The sequence below is a fragment of the Olea europaea genome, chromosome 19 (assembly GCF_002742605.1).
Source record: "Olea europaea var. sylvestris chromosome 19, O_europaea_v1, whole genome shotgun sequence".
NCBI lineage: Eukaryota > Viridiplantae > Streptophyta > Magnoliopsida > Lamiales > Oleaceae > Olea > Olea europaea.
The window spans coordinates 12,390,776-12,403,887 of record NC_036255.1 but is presented as its reverse complement, the minus strand read 5'-3'; the positions used below and the strand labels follow the sequence as shown (position 1 = coordinate 12,403,887).

At 30.6% G+C, this 13,112-nt stretch overlaps 1 pseudogene; it reads left to right on the top strand.

Annotated features, from left to right (window-relative positions):
• The first annotated feature begins 12,106 nt into the window (after nt 1–12,106).
• On the top strand, nt 12,107–12,746 carry LOC111368366 (annotated as a pseudogene).
• The last annotated feature ends 366 nt before the right edge of the window (nt 12,747–13,112 follow it).

The window sequence follows — 13,112 nt, the reverse complement described above, 5'->3', positions numbered from 1 at the left end:
CATTGCATATCAAAGGTTAACATATGCTAATATTTGGTGTTAGTTACCTCAACAATCACCGACCTTTACCTAAAGTTTCTACCAAGTCACCAAACTTTAAGAACTACGTGGTTAGTCACTCAACTTTCGTAACTACAACCCCATCCATCATCGAACAAACTTCTGTTAAAAAATCTAGAATAATTCCTCTTGAACATGCTCAAAAACAAAATTGCTAGAAACAGACTGGTGTGTGAATTAATAATTGAGTATTATGTTTATATATATATTTTTTCAAACCTTTCAGTCCCGAATCAACAAGCGTCTCCCCTGTTTTGAATCTATCTCCAAGCATGTTTGAAAAATCTAACGAACTTGATGATGTGGCACTTTTGTGTTAGTAATTCAAGCCAAATAAGAAAGGTACTAGTGACGTGGATTATATTTTCAACAACAGTTGTAAATTGCAGAACATTATCTTAAGTGAGTATCCCCCAAACACCAAATTTGTACCACCACAGCTGGCATTGAGGAACAATCAGCAGGTTAGAAAGCATTTTCTTCATCTACTCTTGATTTGGTATCTGGGGGTTCTTGATTTCAGGCTGGACGATTTACAGCTTTTTATCGTCGATTTCCGGCTGTTTGTCGGCAAATTTCAGCATCCGCCTCTCAATTTTTCGTCGCTACGGGTTTGAGCGCTTCTCAATTTGAGGAGAATGCGTTCCAGGAGATGTTTGTTGTTAAATTCAATTTGTTTTTTTTTTTTGGGGTTAAAAACGTGTTTCAAATTTTCAATTACAGCACCATTCAAAAATATTCCACATGACTAGCACCTTTCTTATTTGGTTTGAATTACTTGCACAGACGTGCCACATTATCAAATCCGTCAGATTTTTCAACAGAAGTTTGTTTGATGATGGATGGGATTGCAGTTTTGAAAGTTCAGTGACTAAACCCCATAGTTTTTAAAGTTTAGTGACTTAGTGAAAACTTTAGTTAAAGTTCCGTGATGATTGGGGTCATTAACCTCTAACCTTTGCGATTTGGACTTTTTGTGAATCAAAAAGTTCAAGTTATGATCGTGATGTAAGTTGATGAACGTTCATTTTTTTATTAGTATTATTTTTTTTTTTGGGAATTCAAGCTTTTTAATTTTATTTTTTTGCATTATTTACAAACTTAAATGATTTTTTAATCTTTTTTTATAACATGCGACAATTGAACTGGATATATTCATAATTTGAGTTGTGGTGAACATTTTTGGTTATCACGAGTTCGTGGTTCTTTTTTGAAATATAATTTTTTCCTTTTTTTCCTTTTTACTCAAATAGGATGAGTTCAATATGTGGATTGCAAATTTTTTTTTATACTATATATTTAGATAGTATTTTTTAATGTTAGTTTGTTTTAAAAGTAGAAGAATTTAAACACTATCCACAATTAAATTATAGGCTCTAACATGCCTCATTTATGGATCAAATAAGATTTATTAAGAAAAAATCATTTCTTCTCAAAATGTAATTTAATTTTCTCCTATTTTCGTGATTTTTAGTTTCCACTAATTTGAGTCATGTAGCTGAATTTCTTAACTTCTTGAAAATTTTTTAGCTAGATTTTCTTCCCTGCATAAATATTATCAAGTAGTAGTTTGTTAGGTATTTATCAAAAGGGCCTTTATGAAAATGTTTATTAAATACAAATTTAAAAAAAAAATGTTATGGGTAGAATTGAATCCAAATCGAAATCGAAGATTCGAGTTTGGGTTTGCATCCAATAATTATAAGGATTCGAATGGTTCCACTTACGAAATATCCAAAATATAATGGGTGGTTACGAGTATTGAAATACTCGGACCGACCTAATCGATGCCTAAGTCTAGATGTTAAATTCAACATTCTTCGTTCAAGAACGTGGAAAATAATGTTAAGAGATTAAACGCATAATATATCAAAGGATTGAGATAAAAAGCAATGGATAATTCATAATCAATTTAAGACTCATTCAAAGGAATTCACGAGGTGAAATTGATTCTCTTTCTTCTTCTTGCAAATATATTTTTGGGTGTTGAATACTCAATTTTTTTATTTTTTTTTATTTTTGGTAATTTCATTAGTAGCATGTCAGGCTAAACTTGTTAAGTGTTGGGATGAAGATATAAATCTTTATTTGTCATTTTACTTCAAAGTTGATTTCTTTTAGTATAACTTGTGTGATTGATTGTTATCATATTCTTGTGGATTGTTTAAATAATTGATCACTAATAAGTTGTTTATTTTATTTTCAAATTATTCGAAATAGGTTTATCATATTGTGATAATCAACATAATGTTCAGTATATGTTATGAATAATTGTTTATGGCTCATGCAATCATAATGGGTAAACATGAAATTTAATGTATTTCTAAGTATTTGAATTTGGAATAGATATGTTTCGGCCTTTTAGGGTTGTGTTTAGAAATAACTTTATTATTTCGAGAGAGATATTTGAATAAAATTGAATTATCGATGTCGATCCATACACAAATTAGATTAAAGAATATGAGTCAAAAATTGTAATGAGAGATAAATTGGTAGAATCAGATTTCTAACACTCTTCTCCTATAAAGTTTCTTAAAAATATTCCTACAATAAGTAGGGTAATTATATGGGCAACTATATTACCACCACAAAATTCATTAAGCGCACCATAATTTTTAATTTTTTCTTATTTACTTAAATAACCTTAAGTAAAATTACATAATTAGAGTTAATATAATTTTAATTATTCCATCACATTATAATCACAACACAACACATAAACCTAATTTCTTCTTCTTCTTCTTCTTCTTTTCTATAATTGCGAATCTTTAGCCGTCATGTGAGAATTCATGATGGAAATTATTTTTCTTTGCACATTCAACAAATCATTAAGTGGTTTATAATTCTTCATGAACAATCCATTATGAGAATTCTTCATGTGCAAAGAATTAAACAAATCATTCTTTAAGATTCCACCTCCCCTCCACAGTTCGATGAAATTCCTTACTGGAAACATGGAGAATAGTGACTTTATTGCAAGACAGCTCCAAAAAATCAATGGAAAAATTTGGGTTTTTCAAATCAATTCAAAATGAAACCAAATCAGTACATAATAACAGTAACGATCTAAAGGAGATTGAATTTAAAAATTTCACACAAGAATTTCAATTTCTGTTGTGAAAAAGGAAGACATTTGTTATTAGAAGGACACCCAAAAACCAATGCAATATTGTGTTTTACAATCAGTTTATATCGATTCAAAATCAATCAAAATCAATATAAAACAGTAATAGCCCAAAGGAAATTGAATTTACAAAAGTTTTAAATTTTTGAGAGGAAAAATGGAAAATATTTGTTGGCCAATACTGGAAATATATATATATATATATATAAGGTCCAAATTTTTAAGAATATAAAACGAATCAGATATAATGAATCTCAATAACAAAATACAGATTAAACAAAAAATGCAAACATTGTTAAATTTTATTAGCCAGTGAGCATTAAATCAAAGAAGAAAAGAGAGAGTGTATGTCCGAGTCAACGTAGAATAAATATTATAGAGAAAAAGATAGAATATCGGGATCTTCAAAAGAAAATTGTGGACGGAGAAGAAGTTTGAGACATGGTGAAATAGAATACAGGGTTAGCATTGGGGGTTGGGGGTAGATGAAGTGGAAAGAAGAAATAAGTTCACGGTGGAAAAAATTTCTAGAAGAAAAGAAAAAGCTGAAGTTTAGTTGTGATGTATTTATTAAAACTCGGGATTCTTCTTTTTTATTATTTTTATTAAATTAGGTACATAATTGTTGATTTTTAGTGGTTTATTTATTAAAAATATGTAATAATTGGGGTGTAAATATAATAATAAGTAAATTTTCTAGTGGTAATATAATTACTCTAATTATATTTATATCAAAATTTTTATATCCTTCGCCTCATTTTTATTGTATTTATGGTTCTTATTATAACACTTATGTCCCTAACTATTGTTCATATCATTCTTATCATCAAACTTTTCATTAGTTAACACATTTTGTATTTAATAATAGTTTTATGTCAAAAATCCATTGAAATGGCAAAACATAACTTATTTTTTCATTATACTTTTCAAAAAGAGATAGATAAAAAGTATTGAAAATATTTTCCCTCATTTCAAATCATGAAAACAAATATTTTGATAAAATCATCATCAAGGACGAGATGTGCCAATTAATGAAATGTTAAAGATAAGAATTCGACGAAAAAAATTAAGGAAATAATTGCTATTGTTGACCTCGATTTTTGCACGGACACGTGACCAACAGAATCGTGACCAACTCTTCTCCACTCAACCATCACCTGCACACTGGAACATCTCATTAAGATGCAAATGCTGCTAGTCGAGATAAAAGTCCAACATAGTTTGCACTTCACTAATCAAATGAACGAGAAATGAATACAAGAGACGAGACAATGTGTTTGATTAGGGTTAACAAAACATGCCTTGGTATGAAATGACTTCTCTCTCTCGCACACACACACATAGAGGAGTGGAAATGGGCCAGGTGAGTTTAGTAAAATGAGCCTAAGTTCAAGCTCAATACGAGGTTACTGAGGTTACTTAGTTTAATAGGCCCAATCCAATTAAATAATTGACGTTGAGTCAACTAATGTGGGATTCTCTCCATCATGCGTATGCTACGTAATTTAAAGGTATAACAGCTACAATGAGCAAAGTTAAAGATCTTAATTGCAACTAAAATGTGGTGTAACAAATAAAAATTACGATGTCAATATAACCTCCTAAGTAGGGTTAATATTATGTCTTGGGGCCAAGTTTTATTAGGGACATCGGCACAAATAGCTTTAACTAAGGTAAAGAAATTTTAAATATCAATTTGTAGCCACTTTGTGAACTACTCTTCTTCCTTGATCTAACGTCAATCCCTAAGTCATAACCCCATTCATGAAACAAACCTCATCTGTCTTGACTAACTAATGGGCCTCAAAATAGCCATCGCTGCCTGAGTTGTAGCTAATAAAAAAACACGCACAAAAATTTGAGTTAATTGTTCCAATGGTTACTGAATTTAGATCCATATCTTTGATCGATCACTGAAATTTAAAATGTTGAGTTTTGATCACTGAACTTAGGTCAACGTCTTCGATTGCTCATTGAACTTAGGTCCATTTTTAGATTGCTTACTGAAATTTAAAATGTCGAGTTTTGACCACTGAACTTTGAAATATACTCTACGTTACTCACTAGCATAACTGTTGAATTTTGAAAAATATCGAGTTTACAGTGAGTAATATACAGCATTTTTAAAGGTTCAATGAGTAATGTACAATATTTTACAAAGTTTAGTGGGTAATGTACAACATTTTTCAAAAATCAGTAGCCAAAACTCGATATTTTAAACTCTAGTGAGCAATAAAAAATATGAACCTAAATTCAGTGATCAAAACTCGACATTTTAAATTTCAGTGATCAATCAAAGATATGAACTTAAGCTCAATGACCATTGGAACAATTAACCCCAAAAATTTCAAAGAGAGGTTTGAGTAGCTCTAACTACACTAAAAAATCATCAGTAATCATCCAGGAAGATTACTACAATAATCTCAAGGATCCAAACTCTCTCTTTCAAAAAAAATTATTTTCTCTTGAAACTGATAATGGTATCCAGAAAATATTATATAATTAAAGTTGATAAAATGTTCATCAAAAAATATATTTCATAATTTGTTAAAATCTGGCCTATATTAAAGGAGTTTTCATTATCCTAACTGGTTCTTTAGATAAGATTGCAAACAATAAATAGCCATTAAAGAAGTTTTACAGTTTTTACTAATCCTACCTGTTTTCGTTATTCCTAGCTGTTAATTATATAATTACATTATTTGAGACTTGGAATTGAGGCTATAAATAATACAAAATCCTATCCTTATCTAATCAATGGATAATGGATTCAGACATCTTTTGTCATTTAATTATATTTTTTGCGACCATTCTGTCATTGATAATTAATTCAAATTTTACTAGTGATTGCAAAGCTGGCAATTAATTAGTGACTACTGTCAAAGCAATAAATAAATAACTTAGAATTTGTTTGATTGCAAGAATGAAAATTACGTAGAAAGAAAACGAATTATAGGGAATTGAATTGTCTAGAACTTTTTTTTATTGAGAATTATCAATTAAATGCGTTTGATTAGTATAATTTTTTGCTTGAAAAATGTTGAAATTTTTGATATTTTGGCTTTCGTTTGACTTTTTTTCATGAAAATTGTTGATTAAAGGGATGGATAGAATTTGTGTCCATTGTCAAAAAAATTTTAAAAAAATCCTGAAAAACTGATTTCCCACCAAGATGCAGCTCATTGCTGTGTAGTCACGGAGAATGTATGCTCTAAGTCTGAATCAAAACACAAGGCGGACCCATGGGAAATTGAAATTCCACAAAACCAAGGAAAAATGGGTCACGTGGAGGGATGGAAAATCAATTGCCAAGAAAATTCTTGCAATCAAACAAAGAAAAATAGGAAAATAAAAATCAAACAGACCCTTAGTATACATCATATTTCTCAGTTACAACTGGCACTTCAAGCATAGTTGTTTCATTTGATAAATTTAATTTACTCATAGAAATTGTGGCACTAATCGTAATAAAAATTAAAATATATAAATAGTATCATTAATTAAGTCCGCAATGAACAAAATCACATTTGACGATGAAGCTCAATAAAAATTAAAATATATAAATAGTATCATTAAGCCCTTTTTTGAGCCCCATTTTTGTGAAGAAAATGAATTTTGAATAGTGTATTGATGGAAAATGTGTGGTTAAAAAATAAAGAATTTTTTTTATTTGCGTATAATATTATTTTATTAAAAAATTTGTAGTTGAAACGATATCAAATCACTGTTAAGAAATATATTTTAGCTGAAAAATGGGGTTAAACAAGGGCTAAATAAGTCTGCAATGAACAGAAGTACATTTGACAATGAAGCTTTTCATCATTGATAAATTTGGAAGAAATATTCAATAGATTTAGGGCATGTCTGATATAGATTTTTTGAGAATAAATTTTGTGAAAAATAATATTTTAAATAAAAATGGTTAAAAAAAATTATAGGTCAAAGCCAATTTTATATTATTTTAAGAATTTGTAGTTGAAAATAAGTTTGTGAAAAAATGTGTACCAAGTAAGGGCACAAAAGTTTACCTATATAATTTTTAGGAAAATACTGTGTGTATAGTATACACACAGACTTACACCCCCCTCACATAGAGGGGAGCACACGAATATTTTATTACATATGGGCCCCTCCACGTGAGGGGATGTAAGCCCGTGTGTATACCATTGTATACACATAACATTTCCCTAATTTTTATCATCAAATAAAATAATAAAAATGAAAAATAAAAAAACATTACCTTTAGAAAATAGTTTTTTTTCTTAAATAACAACTAAAAGGTATTCAAATTTCCTATTAGTACTATTTGAAAGCTATGTACTTCAATAAACTTAAATTGCCAAAGAGATTTCGTCAATAAAATGAAGTAATATATAAACTTTAATATTAGTAAATAAAAATTTCATGCAGAATAACACTTATAATACTATAAATAAAAGCAAAAAAAAAAAATTAAATAACTGATGGAGTATTAAAAATTCATAAGCAAAGTATAAAGAATAAATGATTCTTCATTAGTTATAAAAGACTAGAGTACTATCAGTAATTACCGAAAACATCACGAACAATATTGTCAACAATAATCGATGACTGATATACGTTGGCAATAATTTTAAAGAGTATTTTATGAAAGATTTTTGAATGATTGTTCTAAAATATTAAAAGACATTTAGAAACAGATTGTACTCTAGATTGATTTTCTAAAAAGTTGTATACACCATATATAACCTTCCTAGAATATATGAAGAGAATTCTAGAAAGTTAATATTACTCATAAAATGAAATTGATCTTCACCATCCATTCTAAAGAGTTATATCTATAAAAGGCCAATGAAGCATCCACTTTCCATCTGTGACCAAACTCCTTAAAATACATCTTCGCATCCCTAAACCACAAATTCATCACCCAATAGAAGACAAAATCCATAGAAATGTATCAAATTATCATCTGACATCGTCGGTGTCATCAATATTGATAATAATAGAAGATTTCAGGTCACAAATTGAAGAATATCGTCAAAAATCGATAATTATTAACAATTACATATAAAATTGCATAAGTGCCGAATTTAATTCCTATCCAATGGCTTCGATTTTGGATTTGAACGTTGTCTAGTCACAACTGATAGGTGATTGAACATTCTAAACTAGCAACTTACAATTTTTTGAATTTCTCAAACTGTGTTGAAGCTTTGGTAGTCACTGTGACCGATATTGAACCATCATCAAAATCCAATTGGTATGTCATGCTTTGTGTTCGAAATTTACGTTTGTGACTTTAATTTGTTGTGAATTGTATTTATAATTATGACCTTCGAAGAATTCATGTAATCGGTCACTTTCACATACTGTGAAATTTTTTGAAATGCGTAATTTTATGTAACGTGTATTCATATATGCGATCCTAATTTAATCATGTGACTTATGTCTAAACCATTTGATAGAAGATAATGTATAAAATGACCGTGACCATTAATCTTAGTTATGTGACTTGTAATAAGAAACTGTGACCTATATGATTTCATGATGTGACGTTTTATAAAGGTAGTGTTCTCTTGTAAGGTGAATCTGTGATCTACATTAATCATGAATTGCATTGGTATTTGTGACTGACATTTTTTCATGACAATTTGCAGAAATGGGATACATGCATGTTTGTTTGTTGAATGGATCTCATATTGTTCAAATATAGTATTAGGATCTCACGGGCAAGTATCAAGATCGATTTTATCATCTTCCATCAAATATGAGTACACCTCGTCGTGGACTATATACACTCCAAATGACATATATAATGACATGTTACATATGTACAAAGTTTTATTGAACTATGTGAAGGCCTGAAGATCTCGGAAGAAAATATTGAAAATGATTAAGGCTGATCTAAAAAATTCATTCATGAACATATTAAGCTTCTTTTTTATGCTTCAGCAAACAAATCTTGCTATGATCACAGGATTGGAGTTTGATGGTCACAATAAGTTCAAATACTATTCCCTGGCATTAGGCGCATCAATTAGAGGATGGGAGTATTGTAAGCTTGTGATTGTAGTTGAGATCGTATTTGAATGGAAACTATGATGGTATTTTTCATGGCATGTATACAAGATGCTAAAAACAATATATTCATACTTACATTTGAAATTAGAGATAATGAAAATGATAAATCTTGGTAATGGTTTTTCTAAAACTTGAAGAAGACGTATGTGTATAGTGATGGATTGTGTTTTGTATCTGATTGCCATAATAATATCAAGAATGCAATTGAAAATTTGTTTTCCAGGGAACTGTTATGGGATTTGTTTATATCATTTCCTACAAAACCTAAAATCATATTATGGAAAATTAGGTTATAAGATAACGCGTGCATTCAATTCAACAGTCGCGCATACACATTGATAGAATTCTAATATACATGCATCAACTAGATCAATGAATGATAAGATTACATAGTAACATCGATTTTCACATGAAGTGTCAACTCTCACTCTATAACTATACCCCCTCGACCTTTTCTTTTCCCTTCTTGGTGGCCTTCATGATTTCACGATGTTTATAGAGCAGTGTGGCTACATCTAGCCTAACTTTGGTAGCATCAAAATCTTTTGGCATGGAGTTTATGTCATTATGAAGGGTATATTCAACATATTTTTTCAGAAATATGTCGCAGCTGTGGCTAAAAAAGAAAGTTTATTAGTTTTCACATCAAAGTGATGGTCACAAACTTAAAATTTATTTAGGTAGTTTTTTTGTACTTTAAAATGATAGTCACGAACATTCCCATTTTGCTGCTATGGAATGTTATAACCAAGCACAAGCCTCAACTCTATGGAATCATCTTGATCATCATCTGAATTTCTATTCCATATTTCAATTGCATTCACCAAGTGAGGAATGATTTTCATATATGATTCGATCCCTGCTCGGACTATTAAATCTGTGAAGGTCCTCCTGGTCAAATTGAATATACATAATGTCCATTCTTTTATATCAAGCACTTCCAACATCCAATGTGCCTTGTTTCTAGACAAAATTAGTATTAAGATTTAATTCAATCCAGCCCATAAATAGCTTAACGGTATTCAGGCACATGTCATATCATTAGCATTGTCTTAATGTGTAAGAGATTTCGATCTTTCTTGAAGTTCATATATACATTTTTGATCGTTGCCTGAAAGTGTGAGTCAGTTGTGGTAGCCTTATACTTCACATTCTCGCCATTTCTTTCTAATTAACGTATGTATTAGAAGCATACGTCCATTTGCTGTTATAATAGAAAATAATAAACACATAAATATCTTAAAGAGTTAAAAACATTGAAATTAATCATGATATTGAGTTGCCATCTACAAAAAATGAACTGTGACAAATTCTATGTTTTGAGATATATGCACATTAGCCGGTGATTTGGTTTCTATGATCTTTTACCTGTTATTATGATCTACGACATGTTACGTAGAAAATAATACTATAACCTATTCAAATGATCTAAAACATATGGCCTGAGGCATATTGCATTGACATGTGACATGTACATATGAACTGTGATATGTCTATTTGTGATATATGACTTGTCCCTAAGTCCTGTGACCTGTCTATAATTTATGTGACCTAATCATAATGTCTATGACCTTTTTCTATGGTCTGTGACCTACGGTATGTGATTTAGCACACACGATATCATACATAATCTTGACATATTTTCTTTGTTAATGACGCGACGAAGATGCGAGCTCATGCCACCATGTTTTATTGCCCATGACGAATGAACCAATATAGTGAGGCAACTTAATAACATCGTCAGCATCTCTAAATTTTTTCTTATAAGGAAAAATGAATAACAAATTATTTAGATTCAAATAGTTCTGGGTCTGAGTTCACAAAATAATATCATACGTACTTTTTTGTTGGTTGGTTTTATGATACCAAGTCTTAAATGCTACAACATCACCTGCATATTGATTGTAATATCGAAAACTACAACATTCTCCAAACACTACAACAGATTTTGCTTTTTACGGCATGCATTGCATGCCTTAAAAATTACTTTACGGCATACAGTCGCATGCCGTATAAAGTCATGCCGTAAATATTCATATCTTTTTACGGCAATGCCGCAAAAAATAAGAAGCACGCCGTTAATAAACTATTTACGGCATGCTTTGCATGCCATAAATGCTTAACCTTTTACGGCATGACTCTGCATGCCGTAAAAAAGATACTATTTTTTAAGGCAAACATTTTTGTATGTCGTAAATGGTCGTCTCATTTTGTTTACGACATGCACTAGCATGCCGTAAAAATAACGAAATTTTATATGACTTTCACATTTTATACGCTATAAAGATTAATTTCTTTTTAAATATTTATTTTTTGATAACCATTAAACCTATAATAATTAAAGAACATAATTCCCAATATAAACACATATATAATAACTTCTCCCATAATTTTAGAAAATAAAACCAATACAAATGTCGAGTTAATTTAGAAATGAACTAAGAACATCAGTAGCCTACTCAAAATAGTTGATATCAACATCCAAAAGTATGAACTACTACTCCAAAAACAAGTAATCAAAATAGTACAAAATAATTGATCCACATCGATTTTGATTAATTTGATCAACAATTTTGTTACCCCAAAAATAATCAACTCCCTGCACATCACAAAAATAAATGAGGGTATAGTTAATATTAAAGTAAATACGCAAATGAAAAATGGATCTTTAGTCTAGTGTATAAAAGATGTTTTCACGCATTAACGAGATTCAACGGATGGTTTACCTAATAATTAGTTGGGATTATGCTTTCAAGCCAGGGTTTGTCTTGTTTACAAATATATACTCAGCCAGCTAATTCCAGCAAAGTCTACATATTATCACATAAAACCCCAAATCTCACAACCTTCAATCGCTACAAAATGGCTCAAATGAGTTTCTCTCTCATCCTTCTCTCTCTCACTACAATTCTCTCCCTTCTAATCCCTGCCTCCATGCTCAATCTGCTCCGGCTTCGGCCCCCTTTGGCCCTATCAACATTACCGGAATCCTGGAAAAAGCCGGCCAATACACCACCTTCATCCGCCTCCTCAATCAAACACAAGCAGGAAACCAAATCAATAACCAATTGAACAATTCCAATGAGGGAATGACTGTTTTTGCCCCCACAGACAATGCATTCCTTAATTTCCCCGCAGGTACTCTTAACAAGCTTTCAGCCCAACAACAAGTGCAGCTAGTTCAATACCATGTTCTTCCTAAGTACCACACTATAGAAAACTTGCAGACAGTCAGCAACCCTGTTAGAACTCAGGCAACAGGCTAAGATGGTGGAGTTTTTGGGCTAAATTTCACAGGACAGGGCAATCAAGTTAATGTTTCTACCGGAATTGTTGATGTCCCAATTTATAATGCAGTCAGGAAAAACTTCCCTTTGGCTGTTTACCAAGTGGACAAGGTTTTGTTGCCTGTGGAATTTTTTTTTTCTGTTTTTCAGTTCCTGTAGATTAGGATCAGTTTTTCAGTGTTCTGTTAAATAATTAGTTAGGATACAAACTGCATGACTGTAACAATGATGAAATAACTAGTTAGGATACAAAATAAGATTATCTATATCAGCTAATCTAACATCAGATTAACTTCTATTTTTTCTAATCAGTTAGAAGTTTGAAAATTATGAACAATATGGTTTATTAACACCAAAGCTTTGGTGGTGCTTTGGTGGGGTGAATGAAGTCATTAAAATAGATTTTCAACACAAGTAAAATGAAGATAACATAGCATTTCCACCTCATATATGCCCAAAAGTGCATCCTTCAAAAGCTGCCAGTAGGTGATTTTTTGGACGAAAGAGACAGCAAAGCAATGGAAATAAAGGTTCTCACATTACAAGCAATCAAAACACTAACCTGTAATCACTAAAATCAA